At 36.5% G+C, this 25,382-nt stretch overlaps 1 protein-coding gene and 1 non-coding gene across 7 annotated transcripts in view; one reads left to right on the top strand and one right to left on the bottom strand.

Annotated features, from left to right (window-relative positions):
- The window catches only part of Lmpt (four and a half LIM domains protein limpet), a 964,594-nt gene that overhangs the window by 215,379 nt on the left and 723,833 nt on the right, over positions 1 to 25,382 (bottom strand). The gene's annotated exons all lie outside the window — the stretch shown is intronic.
- TRNAC-GCA (transfer RNA cysteine (anticodon GCA)) lies at positions 17,649 to 17,724 on the top strand. The gene has a single exon. It is a non-coding gene; the product is annotated as a tRNA-Cys (tRNA).

Raw genomic sequence — 25,382 nt, 5'->3', positions numbered from 1 at the left:
TATATTACTAGATTAAATAAACCTTTAAGTCTAAACTGTATTTTTTACTACATATATTTCAATTTTAGCGCATATTTCAACAGTTTTTACTGCACATTTTCAGGTGTTGTAGTGCATAAAGTTCCGCGGCCTAATAATGACTATTCATCACTTCTGAAATGAATGCCGCTGTGCCCACGTTCCCAGCAGCCGTGGTGGTGAGAAGCATTAGTGAGGCGTCATACCTCAGCCACCCCTCCTGTTACAACTTCCTAATCGTTTGCTTCCCCATTCTTCCCGACGCTAATGACGTAGAAATACCGATTGTGAAACACGTATGCTACCGAAGATGACCTTTTTTTTATTTGTTCTTTCTGAAATTAATGTCTGCGCAAAGAAAACAAAGATAATGACCTTAAAGAAAAATATGCCGTCACAACAGAAAATGGAGCAGATAATGACTCGACCCAGAAATTCTCTCACTTTATCTACCTGCACTATGACGTCACGCATGATTTTGAAATTAAACTCGGTCAAGAAAATACGTGACAGACATAGAATACTAGAATAACTTTACTTAATGAATAAAAAAATAACTGAAATTGTATGAAACTAATGTATCTCATCACTTTATTACGGCAATACAGGGTGTCCCAAGAACAAGCGTCATAGCTTCAGGAATGTGTTCTTCACATTTAAACAATGAAAATAGTTTTTATGTACACTGGGCTGCAAAAGAAATGCCGAGTCGAAGTCGCTATCGATTTGAAATATTATCGTGGTATGAGGACTTCGATCCCCGGCACCGCAGCGCGTCGGAGTGAATTTTTCTCCTCTAATAATAATTGTTACCATAACATATAAATTCTGTAGGACCAAAAATTAATCTTTACGTAAATTATTCGCCCAACAGTGCATATACTGTGGAATCCCGACCACCAAGTCACTCAGTTGAGTGCGCTCCTGGTATAATGACAGTTGACTTAATATATGTCAACATACATGTCCAACTTGGATTCAGGCCACATTGGGAAAAACACTAGAGGAGGGGAGTTCGATCCGGTGCTGTGGATTGAACTTCGGCGTAACTCAGTGGTTAGAGCACTTGGTACGTACAACCAAGGACCCGAGTTCGATCCCCGGTGCCGGAGCGAATTTTTTTTCCTCTAATAATAACTTTTTCCCTCAGGTTTCCCAACTAACATTCTACATGCATTTCTGGATTCACCCATACGTGCTACATGCCTGGCCATCTCAAACGTCTGGATTTAATGTTCCTAATTATGTCAGATTAAGAATACATTATGTGCAGTTCTGCGTTGTGTAACTTTCTCCATTTTCCTGTAACTTCATCCCTCTTAGCACCAAATATTTTCCTAAGCACCTTATTCTCGAACACTCCTAACCTCTATTCCTCTCTCAAAGTGAGAATCCACGTTTCACAACCATAAAGAACAACCGGTAATATAACTGTTTTATAAATTCTAACGTTGAATTTTTTTTAAAGCAGACTAAATGACAAAAGCTTCTCAATCGAATAATAACAGGCATTTCCCATATTTATTCTACGTTTAATTTCATCTCGAGTATCATTTATATTTGTTACTGTTGCTCCAAGATATTTGAAATTTTCCACCTCTTAAAAGGATAAATTTCCTATTTTTATATTTCCATTTCGTACTATGTTGTGGTCACGAGACATAATCATATACCTTGTCTTTTCGGTATTTACTTCCAAAGCTATATCTTTACTTGCTTCAAGTAAAATTTTCTTGTTTTCCCCAATTGTTTGTGGATTTTCTCCTAACATATTCAGGTCATCCAATAATAATAATAATAATAATAATAATAATAATAATAATAATAATAATGATAGATTGAACATTATGATTGTAAATAATATTTTTAACAACTACTGTACTTGTCTACTACATATCTCTTTAACAAGAACACAGGCTTCTCCTGCTTTAGGGATAAAGGTGAAATTCTCACTGCGCAAAGGATCGACAGTTATAAATGACAAAACGAAGAGCCGCCCTGTCGTTTAGCAGACTCCGTCAGTATTCAGAGAAGTTCCATTTCTCATCTGCACCCACATCCATAATTTATTTTTCTTGTGTGAGGAATGAAGCATTCGTCATGACAGAGGACTACGGAAGGAAATTGAAGACGCAGAACGTAGTGCGTTCGATTTATCGGCCCGGATTTCGTTAAACTAATGATACGCAGAAGTTGCCTCTGCGTCCAAGTATTGTGAGTTCAAACCCGGCTGATGGTGATTAATTTCTTGGTAGAAAAATTTCCAAGTACAGCTTCCACCGGATGAGAATAGATTTATTGCATCTAAAACATTACTTTGTTCATTAATACAAATAAATGAATAACGACAAAATTATATATCCACGGCCCCACTACTCTTGCTAAATGGTATTACCACGGCAACGAGTCGCAGAGCTCTGATATTATCCGGTTCACAGCTCCCAATATGTAACGACACTCTCTTACGTACAAGGGGCAATCAATAAGTATCCGGATGCCCTGAATGTAGGCAACACACAGAAGATAGGAGACGGGGAAGTTATCTAGAACCAGGGAAACGCCTGGAATCTATACTAAATGCATCCGTTGAAAGGCAGAGAAGAAGACTAGCTCTAAGGCGTATATGGAGAGATTCCAGAAATAATCGCAGTAAGTCCTTGAGATGTTTGCGCAAAATCACGTGTGCAAGCTCAGTTCTTAAAGACAATCTGACGCTGTTTGATAGACTGTCTCAACAGGCATGGAAGCAATGATCTTCAGTGACACGAGCACGTATGTTTAACAGTACAATAAATACAAATGCAGCTCGGGAATATATTGATTGCATCTTGTACATACATGACGAGATGCATATATTGAAAAGCGGTATAGGAACCGAGAAAGACCGAGAAGAACTTATCACTTCGTTGTTAAATTCTCGACAATAAAAATTCTCGACCTGTCTTGAATAAATCACCAATTCTGTCATACCAAATTTCTTATTTATTTACTTTTTTCAAAATCTATTACACAAGCATTAGGGTTTGTACACAAAAAATATATGCTATCTGTGTACAACATTTTATAACAGTACATTATGCAACGAGCCTATAATGATAGTAATTAAGAAGCGAGTATGGATGTTTATGAAACGAGCGCAAGCGAGTTTCATAATTTTCATACGAGCTTTTTAATTACCATTATAGGCAAGTTTCATACGACTTTTTATGCTCGACCATATTTATAACTTGAAATTATTCAGATGTATACATTTTATTTGTATCTAACAAGATCGGAAGTGACCTTGTTCTAGGTCGTGAATTGTGACATGTGCGCAGACGCGAAAGTATTGATTTTTTCCGAGGAACAATAATGTCATTGACCTTGATGCAATCCCGTTAAACTTGGTATAACCTTGATTATTGAATTCGACATTGAAAAACGAGATGACAAATTGAATTTATTTGAATATTATTTACAATTAACGCTAATTATTATAGTAACAGAACACAACCTTTTGCGACAGTATTGGATTTCCAGCCTCCGTGACTTTTCGCTACCTAATTCTCTTTCGATTGCATATCCGAGAATAATCGATACTTGCGGATTTATAACGGTACAAAGCTGACTTGTCATTGGCTGAACACCTGTAAGCTGAGTTGTCATTGGCTGAAAACACCTGTACTTTAATGAGTAGGTGTACTTTAATGACATGCATTAAAGGACTGCTACCAGGTGTATAATTACTACATTTCGGCATGGTCGAGCGTAAAATATGTTAGGAGTGAAGTAATTTTGTTTAAATGCAGCCCCTATAAAGAGGTATTTCCTCTTATGCAAACGTAATAAGAGTTCGTATACAAAAAAAAAGTAAGTTATCTGTAACGTCTGTATAAAGTTTCATGGAAATCCGTCAGATAGGGGAGAAGTTAATTTGTCCGGCTAGATTTTCGTTCTAACCCACTATGGCCGTCCCGAAAGGTTTTACATTTAAATGAGCTGAGGCACATAGAGGTATATGAAAATTGTACAAAAACATGAACCCAAGATCACTCTCTATACTAGCGTTCTTCAACCTTTTTCAACATGTGGCACATTTAAAAATCCGGCGGCACACTTATATAATTTAAAGCGAACTGTGAACTGAGAACTGACAGTTCTGTTCTGCACATAGTGCATTGTGAACATTAATTGAAATTAGGAATACATTGTTGTTCTCAATAATACACGTCGTGTATTGCCATTGTCGTCGTGTGGAGTCCAATAACGACTGTTATGTTACTGTGTTGAGTGGACTATCCATTGTTGCAGGGTGAATTATTAAGAATAAAAGTCACATTGTTGTCGGGTATGTGGTGATTAAAGCAGAATAAAAGTCACAATATGTATTTGTTTTTTGGATCCTTATTGAAGGGCAGATGGCTTTATTTTATAAATCCGATATACAGAGGACATTATATATATATAAAGAAGACATTAAGATATATGGATCATATGCAGGAAAAAAAGAGGAAGGAAAAAATAGGAAAGATTGGAAAATGCTGGGTTTGCAGTGAAAGACCTGCCATGGGGCAGAACACTCTGAATGAATAAATGAATTCTTTAACTTGAAACTGTCTATTACTTAACTTTCTTCATTTAGTTTTCTTTTCTTTGACTAGTGTTTATTTTTTTTAATTTCTCGTTATAGTAATTTAAATTATCTTCCAGTACTAAGCTTATGACTGTAACTGAAAGTACCCAAGCACGAGCATTTGCTCTTTTGGGTCCAAATAGTAGGGGAGACCCGGGCAAAACGAATAACCCGGGCAAAGAGAATAATGCATAGGGGAGAGTCGGGTAGTATCGGACAGCGGGTGACATCGGACAGTGAGTTTCTTTCATCTACCACACGATGATAGTACCTGATTGACATGGTTACGCTTCTGTGATGTCGCATAGAGAAACGTAACCATGTCATTCAGGTACTACCATATGGTGGTAGATGAAAGAAACGCACTGTCCGATATTACCCGATGTCCGATACTACCCGACTCTCCCCTATATCTTAGAAACGCCAACAAGCAGCGCTTTCTCCTATGTTGGGGAAGAATCCCAACCAGATTTTGCTGCTGGAACTGACTTGTCGTCATTCTAGCTAGTGAGAGAAGAAGTCAGCGTGTGTTTGAAGAAAATTGACCGTTTTCTTAAAATATTTCAAGGTAAGAGAAACAAATGTACAACACACAATACTGCAGAAACTTTTGTTGTTGTTGTTGTTGTTGGTAACTCTACAGCATCTATTAGATGCTTTATGGTTGTGCTAACAGATGGAGTTACTTGTCAACAATGAGACGCTGAAACGTGTGTTCAGGTTACTGCCCAGCGACAGTCCTGATGTATTTTTATATTTTTGATGATTGGTTAATTAATATTAACCCGGCACACTCACAATCACACTCACATTCATACAAAGAAACTTTTTGTTGTGTGATAGTAATATATAGGCGATACGATTACTTCTGAAGAGTCGTACTTACGAAGAAGATTATTGACGTTTATGTTTGTATAAGCTTAAATGAAAAGCGAAGTGGCATCTGCGGGCAAAGTGAATAGGGCAAAGTGGATAACTTATCCGCTTTGCCCTGCCACCTTTATTTGACTATATAAGTGTTAGCTGTATTTTTGTATGTATTTGTCTATTGTAATAAAGCGTGTTAGATCATTTTACATAGTGGAGGCATTGTCACACTAATCAAATTATAAATCAGTAACACTGATCTTAATTCTTACTTTAAAAGGTCGTAATGTGTTTTCAGATGGTTTAATTTTTCAAGAGGAAAACGGAACAAGCCAAATAATCTGAAGAAGCCATGAAGAAAGCACTTGAAGAAATAAAATCTTCCAATCATTGGTTCTGCTATCTGGCCATACAACCAGAACGTGTCTGTTGATGAAGATTTTGCTCCAGATGAACTTACAGATCGCCCACTTGAGATAGAAATCAGCGAAACGACAGCTGGCTCAGATTTAACAAATTCTTCGGTGCCAGCTTCTTCAGCGGCTGAAGAAACAGTTAATGCTCACTCAGAATCAACCACTTCTGTGATGTCAGCATCTTCAGAGATTGAAGCAATATTCAATACATCAATTACACTCAATTTTCAGTTCCGGTTACACCAAAACCTCAACATCGTCAGCAAGAGAACCCAAGTCAGTTCTTTTGATTTAGACCAGTGCCAGAAGTGGATGCTCGAAAGATACGAGTTCAACGAAGAAAATGTCAGCGCTCTGAAGTTCTTACATCTATACCGGTTAAAAACGTTGAAAGAGAAGTAACTTATGGGCAGGAGCAAAAGCAGAAGGAATCCAAGTCTTCAGTGCTAGTGAAACGTCGACTTGTTCAAATTTGTATTTTGTACTAATCTAACGTGCTGTAATGGGCTGTAAATAACATATCCTATCGTCTAATATAACTAATTAGCATCGTGTTTATGTGTTGATTTAATTTTATTGTAAGTGAATAAAAATTAAATAGAAATGTGAAAATGTTATAGGGATATTCACTTTGCACGGGTTAATTATTCGCTTTACCCGTGTACCCGGGCAAAGCTAATAATTAACTATATTTTCTTTCTCAAATCATATCACTGTCCGTAGGTACAAGAAACGAATTGCTGTTTTTTATATATGTGGACAACATGTGTCACAACCAATGTCATGAAGATTTTATTTCGGGAGCACCAAAATATAGCCTGTGGCATTGTTTGTTCTTACAGACGTGGACAAATTATTAGACTATATTAATTATATGTGCAACAAAGCTGTATTTATCGGCAGAAATAATGAACAAAATTGTATTTTGCACAGATATAATGAACAGAAAATTGAGTCTGAAGGTTACTAATATTTTGTGAACATTCTCTTATTCTTTATTAACACGTTGATTTTGTCAGGGATGCTGGAAACCAAAATGTGACACTTTCTTCGAATATCAGCATCATGTAGCCAGATATCAGACAGTGCTTAAGTGAGTCCATGTTTTGTTGTAAGCCTCTTTTTGTTCACTTTCTTCTTCAGTATAGATCACAGATTTTCAATTTCGTTCATGTCCGGTCTTCTTGCAGGGCGTGGGACAACAGACTGTTCAATATCTTATGCAGTATATAATTAAAACGAAAGTAGTACCAACACAGCCAGACAAAATATACTTAACCATTGAAAAAATATACCAGAAGATGTAAACAATCATATTTACAACAATAGAGACTCTGTGAATTATACTGATAGTTGACATGACGAATTATATTATGTTTCCAAGAAAAACGTTTTAGTCTAATAATTTGTCCACGTCTGTAGCTTATCCGCTTTGCCCGGGTTTCCCCTATACGACCGGTACATGAAATATTTATATGTGATTTGTAATATGAATTGCTATATGAAGGGAAAATATTATAATGCATGTCTTCATTAATACAGGGATTATTATAACTATTTTATGATGGAAAATAAAATAACTGTCATTTTGACAATGATTTTTTTCAGGTCTGATCTCCCATTTCACGCAATGTACTTTATAAGGAATGAAAAATATTGCTGTAAAGAAGGAGTTATTTTGAGTCGCGACCTCTTTGGAAACCACGTTCATTAGTGGATATCACTGTGTTATGAAAGCAGGTGACGAGGTGGTTTTGCAACTTGCAGCGTTGAGACGCGTTCATAGGTAAGGCGATCCAGACGCATATCTCAGCGTTCAGGTGCCAGGTTTTTATGTCCTATGTCGACACCTCTTCCAGTTGCTATGTTGTAAACAGTCCTTTGTTACTTCACAATTTCACCCACCTCTACAACATCAGACATCTCTTTTACTGCTGGCTTAATTTAGTGTTTACTGTTCACACGCGGCGCGAAGAAAACAGCGCCATTAATGTGGCAAACACGTTAATTTCTCATGAATCAACACAGAACAGCAGAGAGAAACAATAAACAACAATTATTTATTGAAGACTTCCATCTTAACGGTGTGGAATGACAACCGTGTAAAACTTGTAATCGTAAGGTCAAAATTTCGAATTGCTTTAATTTTATGAAGACTAACATATATTAACAACTCTTACGGCAATCTCAAAAAAAAAAAAGGACAGAGAATTCTTAAAATCCTCATAATTGCGTGAAATATTTGAAGGGTCCACTGCAAGAATGATGGATGTCATTTAGAATACATTTTGCAGGAGAAGCAATTGAAAGTTTGAAATGCTTGGCGCTCAAAGCTTAACTGTGATTTTCCGATCATTACTGGACAATGACTATCAGTGTTAATGCCATACTGGGTGTTCAGTTCAAAGTGTGTCATGGCTCGCTGTATGCCGTCATGTGGCTAGCCGATGAGCCTAGAAAATTCAATTTTCCTACACTTTCGCAGAGGCGTATTACCTGTGTGCCAGAGAAGTTGCCTAGCAAGTACGGCGTTCATTCTGAAGATTACTTACCGATACGTACGGTAACGCCGGTAGTGGCAGGAATGTGAACTGTTTGGAAACACGTACTGAGGTGAGTTTTTTTCTTACTGTCGGGATATGGGGAGAGGGTTAAGACGATTACTTCCGTATTTGTTGACACGACGGTCAACATGGACACGGAGTATTTGATTTGTATTGTGGAATGTTGCCGTACGCAACCGATGATAACAAATACCCTGCGTACGACTTGTCCACGCAAAACACAGTTCGAAAGAGGTTATGGTAGCACACAGACCGTACAGACCGCCATCTGTTGCTACGACGTTCAAGTTATACCGTACACGTTCTCAAGTTCAGATTGAACGCCTTGATTATTAGGCAACTTCTCTGACATAAAATCTGAAACTCGCTTCAAATCGCTGACTCAAAACAGTGACGTCATGACATACTTTGAAATGAACACCCAGTATAACTCTCTATGTACATTCTATATGTCTTAAGCCACGCATTGACAGTCTTGGCTCATTTTCGACAAGAAAGTGATATCCATCATTCTTGCAGTGGACTCTTCATTTATGCTGTTCGTGATTGTTATTGTAATGATGGTTGAGACTTTAAGGATGGTTCGAGATTTGAAATAAAAGTTTGATATTTCTTTTAATTTCTGTTTTTATACTCCCCATTTCAAATTGAACAATGCGGAGCCTTTTCATTAACTAGCTACTTATAATTGTGATGTACCGAAGTACATAATGATATTTCCGTGCACAAAGTCTGCGTTATCATATGATGACGAATCGGTGGAGCGGAGAAAAATTATCTCCGGCAACGATATCTGAACCCGGGTTTTCAGCTCTGCGTGATGACGCTCCATCCACTAAGCTATACCGGAATCCAATTTCGATGCCGGATTGAATCCTCTCACTTTAAGTTTCACCTCTTAGGGCCATATTCATTGACATTCTTAGCGCGGGCTTCCGGTGGATGATCAGCGAACTAAGTTTTTCGTATTCATAAACCAGTGTTAGCGATATGATATGATATGAATCCTGTACAAGTAATCACTCGATAGCCGGGGCTAGTTTAGCACGCTCGTAGCGCGGACTAGCGAAATGTCTATGCATAGCACCCTTAGTTTCCCTCTAGTGGCCAACCCTCATGCACTGTGTCACAGATGTGTGACAGTGGCACAATGTCCAACACAACAAGCGCAGAGGTGCACTCATTACGAGTGACTAAGTGGCCGGGATCCGATGTAATGAGCGCCGTCTTAAATCACTGAGGATTTTTTTATTTTTATTTTTTTTTATTTTAGTAGGTTATTTTACGACGCTTTATCAACATCTTAGGTTATTTAGCGTCTGAATGAGATGAAGGTGATAATGCCGGTGAAATGAGTCCGGGGTCCAACACCGAAAGTTACCCAGCATTTTCTCATATTGGATTGAGGGAAAACCCCGGAAAAAACCTCAACCAGGTAATTTGCTCCTACCTGGAATCGAACCCGGGCCACCTGGTTTCGCGGCTAGACGCGCTAACCGTTACTCGACAGGTGTGGACTTGTGAGGATTCAATATACGTATATTAATATAGTTTAATTTTGAACAGGGAGCACTGAAATTTATTTCCGGCAAGCATTACCTTCCGAAAAGACTACACATTTCACTCGTGAACAACAAAATTAATCACATAAACAGTCATCATTCACGGCAAAACCAAATATATAGAATAATAATTTTTACATTGCAAAAATAGGGGGGGGGGGAAATGCTCGAAGAGAAGAAATATACGGGAGCTGGTAGACTGTTAAAAATTAGGATTAATACGGGAGATCCCAGGAAATGCGAGAGGTTTGGCAACACTAACTCTTTGGACTATACGGTAGACAGTCCCTGCCTTTACCGCTTGCGCCAACCAGGCCGGTGATGTACTCGTTTATTCCTAATGTTTATTTCCTAATGCGATCAATTGCTTTCTCCTACTGTTGACATCAACCAGTTACCGGTGTCTAGGGCTTAGCAGAATTTACACTTCTGAACTGGTAAGAAAAATGTTAACGAGCTGATATCGAAAGCTTCCCTTAATCTGCGCATAATTTTCATCTCCACACAATGTACAGATATGCAAATAAACATTTAACAGCCGATAGTAACTGTATGGTTGCGAAACTGAAGCCTGAATGAAAGATTAACGAAAAATTGTTTAGCTCCCGACCTTGAGTATAGTGCTAACTCAGCTGAAATAGTGCACCGAGGATCTGGAATGTTACGTGACAGGGGAGAGTTCAAGTAGAATCGGAATTCAGTTACTCTCTTCAAATATGCGCCGTTCCGAATGAAAAGTTCTAACTACATTTTCATAGCCTTGTGAGTAGCAAGTGTCTTATAAACACTGTCGAATAATAATAATAATAATAATAATAATAATAATAATAATAATAATAATAATAATAATAATAATAATAATAATAATAATAATAATTAGAGCCCGGATGTTAGGCAAAGTGCCTTTTTTTAAACTGAGTGTAGCCTATATATGAAAGACCTATTAGAGATAAACACGTTTCCACACACATTTAGGCCCAATTTTTATTTTGCCTTTTTTACCTATTTTAGCTCCCGTTGCCTATTTTAAGGTTAATGCCTTTTTTAGTCTTTTTACGTCGTTATTGTACATTGTCTATATTTTTAATGCATTTACAATGAACCGCACATAAATTATATCAAAAAATAAAAAAATAACGGTTGTACAAATTAAAAATATATATTTTGTTCACACAAATATTTGCTGAGAATCTTATTCTCCAGGAATAGCCTACATATGTTTCCAAGAAGTCGTAAACTTTTCTCCCCTACCAATTCTATTCTTTATGTCACTTAAAAAAGATGTTTGAACAGTATAACCCTCAGTGCTCACGTCACTTCGTGGCTTACCAGCGAAAGAAAGGGGATGAGGGAAGTATTAAAAGCAAGTCTCCAGTTTCCGTTACTGTTGTCCCTTGCACGCACAAGTCACGCGTACTTTGAAGTCTCCAATCCCTTCTCACACCCTCCCTTTTGAGACAATATACAGTCGGTTTCTCCCGATCTCTGAAAGAAAATACAGTCCTTCTGAAATAAGTTGTTTTAAGTTTGCTCCAATCACTTCAGTAGAAGTAGAAAGATCTTTTTCCACCATGAAAAACGTTCTCTCTGACAGGCGGCTCACTATGACAGTTGACAACTTAAAAAAGCATCTTGTTGTGACATGTAACCAAGGAAAGTGATACCGTATGGGATAATTTATTAAGTATTTGTATGTTTTTTGTCTGTTTTCATGAATAATAAACGCGTATTTCACTGCCTATTTTTTACTATTTCAGTGCCTATATGCCTGCCTATTTTAACCAAAATAAATGCCTAAACATCCGGGCTCTAGTAATAATAATAATAATAATAATAATAATAATAATAATAATAATAATAATAATAATAATAATAATAATAATGTGGTGATGATAGTAGTGTAAATATTAATGAAGTCTGTCAAAATCAAATATATTCTGGGGAAAGGTTGTACGCAGGCGCATGGCGGGCCAGAATTTTTTCTTTCTTTTGGCGACAAGGATCCTCACAACGTGTAATTCTGTGAAAATCTTAAAATGCACTCCTTAGCATCAAAATATTTGTCTAAACATCGTATAACGAGCAAGTAAAATGTTTGCAAGTGTCAGGATGCTGAATTAATTGCTGCAAAGAAGCACTTGAAGGTTCGTTGAAATGAAACCGAGTGTTGCGCTACTCATCAGGACAATAACAATGCCCCGCTTGTCGCCCATGCAGTTTTCGTGGTATGGCGCTATAAAATCTTCGGCATTTATCCTCAACAGCGGGCATTTGGTTGCTTTTCTCCGAACGCTGGAGACACCCATCGTCCACGCCCACTTTGAGAAGGAGAGCTTATACTCGGGTTAAAAATAAGAATGCCTTTCATGCTAGCAAGAGCGGTATTTTGGGACGTGGACTGGCGTATACAAGATTCTCAGCTTTGTGCAGAATCAGTTTAACAAGGATCATCGGTTCATGCCTCTTACATATCAATGAGTCCTTCCTCGCATGCGGATCAAAAACCAACAGATCCAGAAGCAGCGAGGCGACCGTGACAAGAGAACAGCATGGGTTAACGTCACGCAGAGAGATAACACAGCACAAACAAGACAGAGGAAAACACAAGCCCATGTGAAGAGAAATAGATTTCCACTTTCCAGCCAGAAATCAAACCCAGATCTTCTAGATTTGTAACCGGATGTGCAGTCATATACAGTGCTTGCATTTCCTGCCCGCCCGAGACTTGTGTATGCGCTTCTAGTACCACAGTAGGTTTCGACAGTTCCGTCTCACAAACAGCAATATTCTCAAATAGAAAAAGAAGAGTTCATTAATTTAAAATCAGTGATCAATATGGATGTCCTAATCAATAAAATATTCTGTTTTCCTTTAACAAAAGTATCACTACAAGACACAGAAACAAATCCCATTCAAATTGCAAACCCATTTCTTAGTGCCCGCCGTATAGGAGCGTGTCTAATTCTCCTACGTAAGCAGTCGAACTATAGAATGTCGAACTTGATTTCTGTCGAACTTCAGAGCTTCCACTGTACCGCCTAAGGCATAGAGAAAACAAAATACTGCATCATCATCACACTGAATTTTTATATATCTAGGCCTATTCAGTTTTTTTTTGTAAAACTTTAAAGGTAACTTTAATAATCGGTCATATTTTCTTCATTTTCTGCACAATCCGTAAAATTCTGGCACTGCCATATTACACAAGAAATGGAACTTTTTTTTATTACCATCCATTGCCATAACTCCATCGCAGATGTTTCCACCATTTTGTTCTTGTACAAGTTACAGCCTTTCTCCAATGCTGCATACGACATTTCTGTGTTCGTGTTACACAGTGTATGCGATCCAGTTCTTCAACTCAACAATAATAGCTTTGCTCAAGAACAATCTTTCCTTCAGTTAGCCCCACAACAAATAATCTGCTGGGTTAATATCTGGTGATCTTGCAGGCCAAGTTAAAGGAAGGTGTCTACTGATAACACGACCACCAGAACAATCAGAAACAAACAAACTCGTGTCCACTCCTGTGGAATAACGGTTAGCGCGTCTGGCCGCGAAACCAGATGGTCCGGGTTCGAATCCCGATCGGGACAAGTTACCTGGTTGAGGTTTTTTCTGGTGTTTTCTCTCAACAAAAATATAAGCAAATGCTGGGTAACTATCGGTGCTGGACCCCGAACTCATTTCACCGGCATTATCATCTTCATCTCATTCAAACGCTAGATAACCTAAGATGTAAATACACCGTCGTAAAATAACCTACTTAAAAAGACAAACTCGTTATCATGGCGATGAAAAAAAAAATCAAATTTCTTGCGTAATAAGCCGTTGCCAGAATGTTTAAGATTGTGTACAAAACGAAGAAAATATGACCAATTTAACTGGTGACAACAATGCTACATGTGACTAACTTAATAATGCTATCTGTGTAAAACTTAACCTGTGACAATAATGCTACATCTGATCAGTTTAACCTGTTATAATCATGCTTTTTAAGTAGGTTATTTTACGACGCTATATCAACATCTCAGGTTATTTAGCGTCTGAATGATATGAAGGTGATAATGACGGTGAAATGAGTCCGGGATCCAGCACCGAAAGTTACCCAGCATTTGCTCGTATATAATAACGCTACATCTGACCAACCTGTGACAATAATGCTACATGTGACTAAATTAACCGGTCACTATAATGCTGCAATTTAACCGGTGAAAACAATGCTACATGTGGCCAAATTAACCGGTGACAATAACGCTACCTGCGACCAACTTAACCAGTAACAATAACGCTACCTGCGACCAACTTAACCAGTGACAATAACGCTACATCTGACCAACCTGTGACAATAGTGCTACATGTGACTAAATTAACCGGTCACTTTAATGCTGCAATTTAACCGGTGAAAACAATGCTACATGTGGCCAAAATAACCGGTAACAATAACGCTACAGGCGACCAACTTAACCAGTGACAATATTGCTACATCTGACCAACCTGTGACAATAACGCTACATGTGACTAAATTAACCGGTCACTATAATGCTGCAATTTAACCGGTGAAAACAATGCTACATGTGGCCAAATTAACCGGTGACAATAACGCTACATGCGACCAACTTAACCAGTGACAATAACGCTACATCTGACCAACCTGTGACAATAATGCTACATGTGACTAAATTAACCGGTCACTATAATGCTACATGTGGCCAAATTAACCGGTGACAATTTTGAAGTGACCAAATTGACCGTGACGAAGTACTGCGATAGATTCCCTTGGACCCATCAAAACAGTCTCGTATAGTATAAAGAATTACGATGATATTACAGCCATATCTCAATAGCTTTTGTAGTTCATAAGGAACGTTAAATAATAATTAGGCCTATCTCATCGCCTATGAATATCTTGTGCAGTTGAAAAATGACGTACAATAAGAGCATCCAAATATTAAACGTAAAACACACTCATGAGAAGACGCATAATAATCTACGAAAAAAATAATTAAGACAGATTAATGTATTAATTAAGAAAAGTTGTTTCGGATTGGCACGTCGATGACAAATTCAGAATACAGATATATCGGACGAAGTTTCGGGTTGCTGTAGGGAATGGTTCTAAATTTAGCCGCAACTGGGATGGAACGGTATTAACATAACGTCGTCATCCAAGTTGCAAGTTTGTGCGGAGCATCTTTCTGCTGGCCCCTTGCCGATTTGTCTCCCCTTCCACCTCCGCCCACATGCTATGCAATTTACGATTCTATATTGCAATATCACAGTCGAACTCCGACTCTCTCTGCCATGTAGCGATACGCTCACGCTCACACTAAGGTCAGGCTTCTTACAGCGACGGCGGGAAACGCTTAGGAGATAGTGTAGGAGTATTCCAGGAACTCAAAATTCGAAAAATGCAATTCCAAAGCTCTGTACGTTTTTACATTGTGGACATTTGCAGGAAAATATGAAATGATTGGAAGAAGCAATTATGGAGATTCAAACCTACGCTACGTCATGATTGATATATTCAAACTCTATCTATTGAGCTATGGATGCTTTTAGCACCCAGTTGCAATTGGCGCGTAACCTACAAAATTAACAAGAGCGCTTTTGTAAGAACTTAAAAAATGTAGCTAATCATTAAGGAGCGGATTCCTATGTAATTAAATATTCTTTTTGCGTGTGATAAAACACAATTAACAAAGTTAAAAATTCTGAACATGAAGTTTCAAGCTTAAAACCCGAATTTTATTTCACATAAAAACATATATTTTCACAAAAAAATTATGTAAATACATATTTTCAGGAAATCTATTATAAACACATTAATCTTGGAGTTTTTTTTACTGAAATAATTTTTTACAACAACTTTTAAATATTTTAAAACTAAACCAATTATATCACTCAGAAGTACGTCATATTTTTAAAGAATTGTTGGTTGCTTCGTGTTTCTAAGCGCTGTGGGGTATATCCGTGATCCATTTTCGTAATAGTATCGCCTCAAGTTCTGAGTACTGCTAGGCAGCATATCAGTGTTATTATTAGAGAATAAATTAACATAGACAAGGAGGCGAGATCTTGTAACACAAAATTAGGAATGTTTATTATTGCTGAAGATGATTTCATTCCGCGCTTTGTTTCTGAAATACGACAGGGGTATGAACATTATTTAATTTAAACAAATCTCTCGTCTCTCGCTCATGTCTATCAAGTAAGGCAATATATATTCTTGTGATTCCCTGTTATCGGGCTTCGCCAATCGATATCCTTCAAGATATACTGAAAGATGGTTATTTAAAAAACGATTTGGCTTTCCTATTACCAAATTTAAGCTTTCTGTGTGACACCATAAAAAAACTCGAAACATCCAAAAACCTGTTGTCTGAAACAGGGAGGTGCGTGCCGTGGAAATTAAACTAGACTCGCTACCAGGTTCAAAAGCACAATTACTAAGGCACAAATTCCAGAATGTGTTTCGGAAAAAAAGTGGATATAAAAAATGCGTAAAATTGCTCAAGTATTGGAGGATGTGCCTGTAGGTGAAATTGACGTTATTCAGAGATAATCGGCATGCATTTGTGATGGAGAATTTGGAAATGATCTATGTTGGTCACTGCAATTCTCGGCCAACTACTAGCATTCAAGTGTAGTTGCTGACTACCTAGTAACATTTTTTTTCAAGCTAAGTAAGGTATTTTTGTCATATTTTAAAAAAATTATTTTTTTTTATTTTTAGCAAATATTTTCGTACTTTTCAGCACATAAAAAATAAATATACTTAAATTTTTTAGCACATAAAAATCCGCTCCCTACTAATCATCCACGGCAATAAACTAGGAGTTTGGAATCTACTGCACAAATCTTGTGCTACGATGAACGTTTCGTTAAAATGTATCAGGTTTATTGATAAATCCCCCATCTTTTTTAAGCAAAGAATATCCTACAGTTAAAATTCAGCACCATCTGGACATGTCAGTAACTACATATTTCAGTTGAATATGGTAGAACAATGTGTTGCTGACATTGAATCTATGTAAATAAAATGTTTAGGTATGTTTCCGTCACGGCCAGATGGATTGTACAGGTTGCTAAGCAACAATACTGATTATCACCATCGAGAAAAATTCGTTCCGGCACTGGGAATCGAACCCGGGACCTCTCAGCTCTGCGCGCTGAGGGCTCTTTCCAACTGAGCTATGCCGGGACACAATCCACGGTGCCGGTCGAACTCCTCTCATTGTACTGTTTTACGGCCTACTACCTGCATTTAAACCTAAGTAAGTCAATATGCAAGAGCGCATATTTAAATGACTTGTTGTGGCCATATTCAACAACAGTGCCGGAATGAATTTTTCTCGATTTAATGGTGATAATACACATTGACTACTTCATAGTAGTCGTGTTAATATTCAATGAGGATGGCGAGATCTCATATAATGAATATTTGATGTATTAAAATGTTTAGAGTTATCACAAACTGTTGTTGAATATGGCCATAAAAAGTCATTTAAATATGCGCTCCTGCATATTGATTTACATAGCTTTAAATGCAGGTAGTAGGCCGTAAAACAGTACAATGAGAGGAGTTCGACGGCACCGTGGATCGTGTTCCGGCATAGCTCAGTTGGAAAGAGCCCTCAGCGCGCAGAGCTGAGAGGTCCCGGGTTCGATTCCCGGTGCCGGAACGAATTTTTCTCGATTTAATGGAGATAATACACATTGACTACTTCATAGTAGTCGTGTTAATATTCAATGAGGATGGCGAGACCTCATATAATGAATATTTGATGTACAACAATTCTGAGTTTTTAACGTAAAAGTTTTAAGAGAGGTAAAAATGGCTGTATCGTGTGAAAGAACTCTGACAAACCGTAGAAAAATGTTAATCAAACATAATATATGTGCCTTCTGAATCCTATTTTCAGTCACTGGCAACTATGTTGCTCTCAAGCTTCGTATTGGACTCATTAAGTCTTGTATCTGAGAAGAAAAAAGATCATTAATTGTGTTTAATATGAAATAATATATTACGTCTATGAATAAAATGCGTTGATATAGATCTGTACTTAATACAGTTGAAGATATAACAGTACGGTACATGTTACGCCAGGTACAACTAACTAGTTTAAGATATTTCATTTGTTTTCAAAATGTGAGGGCAACCTACGTAATGAACACTGCAGAAGGCCGAGGAAATGGAATAGTGAAATGAAGGAACATAATAAAAGTATAACAGTATTGTTTTGGATTTGTTTTGTGGTTTATTGCACAGGAAAACAGGTAAATCTACACTCTCTTAATTTCTATTACTTTTTACAAACTGTAATCTTCTGAATGTAAACAAAGGACAATGACATTAATCAAATGTTAATATTTCTGTAAAAAAACAAGAAAATCAAAACTGCACACAACCTTTTAAATATTAAACTTAAGTGTGCAAAGGTACATTTGATAACAATCTGAGCACTTGGTTTCAAATAACAGCCCTCTTAAAATGCTTGGCTATTTTTAAGTCAATCTACTTTAAAAAATATGCAATAATATAAAAAATCTACATAGAACTTATACCAGAATATTAACTAATACCACTACATAATGGCCACAAAAATATAACACTAAATAATTTTATCACAGCGTTACAAAATAAAGCAACTAAGTCTAATATCTCTCAAATGTATATATTTATTAACCCTAGATAGCATGCCCTCGCTTTTCCACTCGCTAGTAAATCAAGTAGAAAAAAAATCCAAATTTATAAGATGCATCTTGTGTGTACGTGGATATCTACGACCGAAGTTAAATACAATTCTGGGCTCTTAGAAACAGTCCACTTTTACAAATCGTAGGCATATGTACAAGCTATCTTACAGCAGGTTTGTTAGGTGCAAGGAAGGGTCGTGGATAGGATATGCGGCCAGTTACTCTCTGTGGGAGGCAGCTACTGTGTTACAAATTGCTTAAAATGTAGCAATGTTTATGGATAGAGATGCTGATACTTCGCAAAGCGACAAAATGGTAACTCCCAAAATATGTGCAGACCCACGTCATACATTTCATTTCCCTCAGTCAATGAAGTAAAATTTATAGCATATGAAACTCCGACGGTATTCGAAATGCATTGACAAGTACAAAATAGGCCTATACGTAGTAATCGATATATGTAAATACAAAATCGAAATTTTTAGACGTTTTAATATAAAATGACACTTACTGAACGTGATTTTTACTCCTTAAATTGAAGTATTTTAATTTATGCTATAATTATTATAAAATAACAGAAAATATAAAAAGACAAATTACAGAATAATATACAAAAATGCCTTAGTTTGTTTCTTTACAGTCCATCCTGGTATATAAGCATGTACTTCACGATATTCGTCATCATATTTGTTTCAATTTCTCGTCATTGGAACTCCCTACCTCATACCTTAAGGGGTTGTCAGATATTTACTACTTTTAAAAGCCGGTTGTCAAATAGATTGCTTAGACTGTGATCTTTCTTAAAATGTAATTTCTCTAATATATAATTTTTAATTAATTTATTTAAATCCACCACCAACAGAAGCAGGCTTCCAATTACAGGTGGCTTACACAGATGTATACACAGAATATATAATAAGAAAAAACAAAACAAACAACACAAACGAAAGAAAGAAAATACATAACGGCAATACATATTGTATTCTAGCATCTATTATCGTTATGTATTTCCTTTCTTTCGTTTGTGTTGTTTGTTTTGTTTTTTCTTGTTATGTATTTTGTGTGTGTATCTATGTAAGCCACCTGTAATTGGAAGCCTGCTTCTGTTGGTGGTGGATTTAAAGAAATAAATTAAAAAATAATTTTTAATATATACATTTTCTCTGTTATTTTAATAATTACTTCGATTCACATTATGCAATATTGTTTGACACTTAGAATTACATGTAACTAAACTAGTCTTAATTTTGCTATTATTATTATTATTATTATTATTATTATTATTATCATCATCATTATTATTAATTATTGCATATTGCTCCTGTATTTCTGTCATTTTATAACTGCTATTGTTCTTATACTGGGTTAGTGGAAAAGAAGGCCTTATGGCCTTAACTCTGCCAGAATAAATAAATAAATAAATAAATAAATAAATAAATAAATAAATAAATAAATAAATACATAATAAATAAATAAATAAGTAAATAAGTAAATAAATAAATAAATTTAATACATACCGGAGACGGTCTCGACAATGTATGCTTTGTGGACATTTTCAGAATATTTTTCTAGTAATTATATTTCGAAATTATCGGTTAAATATTTTCAGAGATAGGTTTCTGTAACCATATCGATGGTGTTAAGGTAAAAGGGCTTATCACACTAAAGACAAAAATTTCAAAAACAGCTATAATTAAATTTTAACACATTACCAAGAGCGGGTATTTTTCGGAAGAAACTCAATGCATGCAATGTTGAAATTATACTTTTTTTGCGGAACGTAAACCAGATTTGTATAAAAAGAATATATTGAAGCTCTTAAATTGAAGACCTCCCCGATATAAGAATTGTTTAGTCAATTGTCCGAAGACACGTCTGAACCTCACAAGTGATACCAACAAAGAACCACTTCTGAGGCAACTAGGCCAGGTAAAATGACCAGTTTCTTTTCCCCTCCATTGCATACATCGCTGACTAGTAACATATTACACTATTCAGACTTCAGATGTACACAAACAATTGTTCTTCCTCTGACACACATCGCCAAGTGAGATGTACTGCCTGATAATAGATATATATATATCAGCCAGAACCTCAACCAGAGACAGATAAGTTATAAGAGTAGGTTTTTTTAGTAGGTTATTTTACGACGCTTTATCAACATCTCACGTTATTTAGCGTCTGAATGAGATGAAGGTGATAACACCGGTGAAATGACTCCGGGGTCCAACACTCAAAGTTACCCAGCATTTGCTCATGTTAGGTTGAGGGAAAACCCCGGAAAAAACCTCAACCAGGTAACTTTCCCCGACCGTGAATCGAACCCGGGGCACCTGGTTTCGCGGCTAGATGCGCTAACCGTTTCTCCACAGGTGTGGACAAGTTATAAGAGTCTAACTAACAAATCTATAACACACTTTTCAGGACAAAGGAAAATAATTTCAGGGGCATATTTAACTAGGCATATATTTACTAGCAGAACCATTTGACTGATCAAGGATAGAAGTTTATTCAGCTATTGGACGTAATTTATTGTTATAAATAAATGCTCTAAAATTACTTTTGTGCGAGATCGTGCGTATTTGCTTGGTTTCCGCACAAAAACAATCCGCGGAAAGTCTAAAATTCAACATTCAGTATTCCCAACCTAAGACACATAACAATTTCCCTCTTCTTAGCGCTTAAGTGACATATTGATTTTACTGCTTTAGACTTCTAACATATTATTTTTAGAGACGTTCAATATAGTAATAATTATAAATTGGAAACTTACCACTGCAATTTCACCTAAATTGCACTGTTAATTATTGTTTTTAAATATTTGCAAAAATTACGTAAACTCTACAACTCAACTAAAGTTACTGCATTCGTGATGCAAGTAACATTAAGGAAGCCGTGAAAAAATCAACAAGATTCCAGACTCATCATAGACTGGGGAAAAAAAGGACAAACGTACATCACGGCCTGCTGGAGTATAATAAACACAGAAAACATTTTAAAGCAACAATGTTGAAGATAGATATTTTTGTTTTGCAAATTTGCCGTCATTGAACAGAAACCAAGATGGAGATTTCATTGCAACTAATTAGAAATTCCTCTTTCAGGTATGTAATAAACGATCTTCGCACAAAATAATGTACGATACACGAGCGGTATGTTTCCTTTCAATTCTCGGAAATTAAAAAAGCTCAACTACGTTCGCTTTTTCAAACTTTTCCTCGAACATGAAAACTTCAACTTACCGCTCTTGCAACGCATATTACTATTTCCACCTAAGGCACAAATTTCTTTAATTTGATGTTACATCCTTTTTCTATTTTTTCTATTTTTTATACCATTCGCAAACTCGTATTTATGCAATATAAGCTGCTAGACTATTATTTTCATAAGAACACAAGCGAGAAATATTCTTGAAATTGAAAATGAATATTTATCGAATTAAGTATCTACAGTAGGCCTACTTTTTAATTTATAACTACTGAAAAACTGTTTCATTGTTATGTTTAACGTCGTTTATATTTGTTTCTAAATACAACATAATGTGAATAAGGTGTCTTTTAGTTTTATTGTATAAAAATTGTGTCGCGGCTCCCATCAGCTCTTCACCGACCAGGGAGTTGTGACCCACATTATAGGAGCCACTGCCCTAAGCACCTCTACTTATAGGTAAACATCTTAAATTAATACGAAACATTTGGAAAGCATAACCGGTTACAGCGCAGCACTTCAGCTATCTTGCCTTACTCTCTCGATGCAGAAATTTCAAGACATTTGGAAGCTTGCAACACGAAACCTACAGTCTGGGCTAGATCACCCATTGACAGCCTGGTGTAGATCTTGTACCATGCCATCAATAAGTGATCTGCTACGTATCGGATCCTGGCGAACAGCCATTCGAACCCACGAGTGAATCAGACACAAGATGTGAACAAGTTCTAAATATAACAAGGCTCTCGAGCATGGTGCATGGCGCTTGACTCATCAGAGTTCAGCCGATAAAATTAGAAGCTTGAATCAATATCAATATTTTTGATAGAATGAAACCAATTCAAACTTGGCATCATCATTAAAGGTATTTCTGGAATCTCACACCGGAAAGGGGGACATTATACTGCAGTGAAAGATCAGGATATTTCTGAAATCGTTGGGAATTTAAAAAAAATAACTTACTTACTTACAAATGGCTTTTAAGGAACCCGAAGGTTCATTGCCGCCCTCACATAAGCCCGCCATCGGTCCCTATCCTGTGCAAGATTAAGCCAGTCTCTATCATCATACCCCACCTCCCTCAAATCCATTTTAATATTATCCTCCCATCTACGTCTCGCCTCCCTAAAGGTCTTTTTCCCTCCGGTCTCCCAACTAACACTCTATATGCATTTCTGGATTCGCCCATACGTGCTACATGCCCTGCCCATCTCAAACGTCTGGATTTCAAGTTCCTAATTATGTCAGGTGAAGAATACAATGCGTGCAGTTCTGTGTTGTGTAACTTTCTCCATTCTCCTGTAACTTCATCCCGCTTAGCCCCAAATATTTTCCTAAGCACCTTATTCTCAAACACCCTTAACCTATGTTCCTCTCTCAGAGTGAGAGTCCAAGTTTCACAGCCATATAGAAGAACCGGTAATATAACTGTTTTATAAATTCTAACTTTCAGATTTTTGGACAGCAGACTGGATGATAAGAGCTTCTCAACCGAATAATAACACGCATTTCCCATATTTATTAAACTAAAAATAAAGTCCTATTTTATTTACAAAAAATCTTCAATCCTCTAAGGTCGATTCCTGTTAACGAGATTTATTGTAGGCTCATGAAAGTTTCGATGCTTTTTGATTTGTTGTTCTGTGGTTACAAGGCAACCATCATCATGAAATGACAATCGATAAGAACAGCTGTTAAAGAGGCGGCCATTTTTTCTCTATATACAACGCTCAAGGGAATGCTCCACACTATAAATGGGAACTTTTTTCCTAATTATTTTTTCAACCAAATTTTGAGAGCATGTTTACTATGTAAAGGACTAACAAATCCAAAATTTTAAACTCCCAAATGTTTTTGGCTTTTAATTCAATTTTATTTTTAGAAATATTTTCAAATCCAACTATTTAGTAGAATATCGAAATTTTTAAGCTTACTTTTTTTTTCTTTGTTACATCCACAAGACACAGAGAAACATTTCTACATATTCATTTTATGAAATATCTTACTTATTCGCTTTCAAGAAATTGTTTGAACTTTTGAAAATGTTTTTTTATATAATTCGTGAAAAACATATTAATAAAATAAACTAGCAGCATTTCTTAGAAAATAAATGCATAGAAACATGCAGGTACCTCATAAATACTTGCAGTAAAAATTTCATCCAGATTGATTATTATTTGGCACAAAAAATTTGGTGTTGAATCAAGAAAAATAAACTTACGGAGAAATGGATTTGAAAGTAAAATGAATATTCATGTAACACATAACTATTAAAATTTTCCTCCGCTATATTCATCTAGTAACTTCAGGGAGCCAACTTTAGAACAAAATGTTGCTTGATTTGTAACCAGAAATTTGTAAAAAAGAAGTATTTTAATGAAAAAAGAATTTTCACAGATCTTCTTCCGCAATAAAAAAAAATTAAACATATTTATAATCAGAACTGAACTAAATCCATTTGGTGTATGAAAATATATATTCTAGAGAAGTGAAATAGTCAATAATTATATTTTGGAAAATTTTTATAATTTTCAGTCTCCTCTTAAACAAGGGATTTCGTGTATATAACTAGTGCAAAGTAATTCCCATGTATAGTTACAGGCTGTTTATACATCCATGGATTATGCATGGTTTATTAGTAACGTTTTCTGTCCAAACTCTGCATAAGTCTCGTATAAAAATTATACACGGTTTATTTTATTTTTATTTTAGTAGGTTATTTTACGACGCTTTATCAACAGCTTAGGTTATTTAGCGTCTGAATGAGATGAAGGTGATAATGGCGGTGAAATGAGTCCGGGGTTCAACACCGAAAGTTACCCAGCATTTTCTCATATTGGGTTGAGGGAAAACCCCGGAAAAAACCTCAACCAGGTAACTTGTCCCGACCAGGAATCGAACCCGGGCCACCTGGTTTCGCGGCTAGACGTGCTAACCGTTACTCCACAGGCGTGGATTACACGGTTTATTAGTAAGACCATAAATATGCAGAGACTCCTAACCTTGATGTCTTGCAGAGACGTCTGTCCGCATTCCCCACTCATCTACTACGTACGAATGTAGTTGAGACGGATCAAAGTGGACCAAATTTATTAAGAAGATGATAATGATGATGATTAGACAGTGGATGCGGGATGACTTAAGGAAAAGTGAAGTTGTTTCGTATCAGAGTATATGGCACGTGCCGCGCCGTCCGTCTTTTGTGTACCTGGCGAGTGCAGCAGCGTACATAACGAAGGAACTCCGATCCGTTCATAGTAACATTGCAACGCATTGTGTGCAGTTGTGTTATCCTGCTCAGGTATTTAGTACGCGTTGAATATGTTGTGCTGATCCACTCATAATGGCAAAACGTTAAATTCGCTCAGAGGTACGAAATGCAATTAAGAAGTATGAGAGTGACATTTTATGTATTAACGAAGACAATATCGTGTGT

This window comes from Periplaneta americana, chromosome 8, assembly GCF_040183065.1.
Source record: "Periplaneta americana isolate PAMFEO1 chromosome 8, P.americana_PAMFEO1_priV1, whole genome shotgun sequence".
In the NCBI taxonomy this organism is placed as follows: Eukaryota; Metazoa; Arthropoda; class Insecta; order Blattodea; family Blattidae; genus Periplaneta; species Periplaneta americana.
This window is presented reverse-complemented; position numbering and strand designations above follow the sequence as displayed.